Raw genomic sequence first — 2,396 nt, forward strand, 5'->3', positions numbered from 1 at the left:
CCTTTGCAAAAAGCCGGCTTCCCACGGAGACAGTTTTCCTGAGGTGTAGACCCTCTCCCAAGTGGTTGTGGCAAGGAAAACAAATGCCCTCCACTTCTCTGGAAGAAACCACAGTGCCCAGCCATGTTCTAAGCCCTCCCATCCTCCCTGGGCTTCTGGCAGCTGGAGTGAAAAGAGAGGAGCAGAGCACTGGGACCCGTTTGACAAAAACCGGCTTCCCACGGGAAAGTCTTTCTGAACGTGCAGACATGCTCCGAGGTGCCTGTGGCAAGGGGAAGGAAATGCCATACACTGACCTGGAAGAGACCACAGGGCCCAGGCACAGTCTGAACCCTTCCCTCTCCCGGCGGTTTTGCTAGCAGGAGTTCAACCCCAACGAACACAGCCCGCAGACCCCTGGGGCAAAAACGGCTTCCGACGAACAATAGGTGCTTGCTGTGGAAAACCTATCCCACGTGGGGGTAGCCAGCTCAACAAAATGCCACACACCCAGGTGTAAGAAACAACATTGTCCAGCCATGGTCTAAGCCCCTCACCTCGTCCCTGTGCTTTGGGGAGCCGGAGGGACACCCGAGGCCCACGGCCCTGAGACCCCTTTGCAAAAAGCCGGCTTCCCACGGAGACAGTTTTCCTGAGGTGTAGACCCTCTCCCAAGTGGTTGTGGCAAGGTAAAGCTAATGCCCTCCACTTCTCTGGAAGAAACCACAGTGCCCAGCCATGTTCTAAGCCCTCCCATCCTCCCTGGGCTTCTGGCAGCAGGAGTGAAAAGAGAGGAGCAGAGCACTGGGACCCGTTTGACAAAAACCGGCTTCCCACGGGAAAGTCTTTCTCCACGTGCAGACATGCTCCCAGGTGCCTGTGGCAAGGGGAAGGAAATGCCATACACTGACCTGGAAGAGACCACAGGGCCCAGGCACAGTCTGAACCCTTCCCTCAACCCGGCGGTTTTGCTAGCAGGAGTTCAACCCCAACGAACACAGCCCGGAGACCCCTGGGGCAAAAACGGCTTCCGACGAACAATAGGAGCTTGCTGTGCAACACCTATCCCAAGTGGGGGTAGCCAGCTCAACAAAATGCCACACACCCAGGTGTAAGAAACAACATTGCCCAGGAATGGTCTAAGCCCCTCACCTCGTCCCTGTGATTTGGGGAGCCGGAGGGACACCCGAGGCCCATGGCCCTGAGACCCCTTTGCAAAAAGCCGGCTTCCCACGGAAACAGTTTTCCTGAGGTGCAGACCCTATCCCAAGTGGTTGTGGCAAGGTAAAGCAAATGCCCTCCACTTCTCTGGAAGAAACCACAGTGACCAGCCATGTTCTAAGCCCTCCCATCCTCCCTGGGCTTCTGGCAGCAGGAGTGAAAAGAGAGGAGCAGAGCACTGGGACCCGTTTGACAAAAACCGGCTTCCCACGGGAAAGTCTTTCTCCACGTGCAGACATGCTCCCAGGTGCCTGTGGCAAGGGGAAGGAAATGCCATACACTGACCTGGAAGAGACCACAGGGCCCAGGCACAGTCTGAACCCTTCCCTCAACCCGGCGGTTTTGCTAGCAGGAGTTCAAGCCCAACGAACACAGCCCGGAGACCCCTGGGGCAAAAACGGCTTCCGACGAACAATAGGTGCTTGCTGTGAAACACCTATCCCAAGTGGGGGTACCAGCTCAACAAAATGCCACACACCCAGGTGTAAGAATCAACATTGCCCAGCCATGGTCTAAGCCCCTCACCTCGTCCCTGTGCTTTGGGGAGCCGGAGGGACACCCGAGCCCCACGGCCCTGAGACCCCTTTGCAAAAAGCCGGCTTCCCACGGAAACAGTTTTCCGGAGGTGCAGACCCTATCCCAAGTGGTTGTGGCAAGGTAAAGCAAATGCCCTCCACTTCTCTGGAAGAAACCACAGTGCCCAGCCATGTTCTAAGCCCTCCCATCCTCCCTGGGCTTCTGGCAGCAGGAGTGAAAAGAGAGGAGCAGAGCACTGGGACCCGTTTGACAAAAACCGGCTTCCCACGGGAAAGTCTTTCTCCACGTGCAGAGATGCTCCCAGGTGCCTGTGGCAAGGGGAAGGAAATGCCATACACTGACCTGGAAGAGACCACAGGGCCCAGGCACAGTCTGAACCCTTCCATCCACCCAGCGGTTTTGCTAGCAGGAGTTCAAGCCCAACGAACACAGCCCGGAGACCCCTGGGGCAAAAACGGCTTCCGACGAACAATAGGTGCTTGCTGTGGAACACCTATCCCAAGTGGGGGTAGCCAGCTCAACAAAATGCCACACACCCAGGTGTAAGAAACAACATTGCCCAGGCATGGTCTAAGCCCCTCACCTCGTCCCTGTGCTTTGGGGAGCCGGAGGGACAGCCGAGGCCCACGGCCCTGAGACCCCTTTGCAAAAAGCCGGCT

The sequence above is a fragment of the Ursus americanus genome, unplaced genomic scaffold (genome assembly GCF_024610735.1).
Source record: "Ursus americanus isolate L20-20 unplaced genomic scaffold, mUrsAme1.1.p SCAF_88, whole genome shotgun sequence".
Classification (NCBI taxonomy): domain Eukaryota; kingdom Metazoa; phylum Chordata; class Mammalia; order Carnivora; family Ursidae; genus Ursus; species Ursus americanus.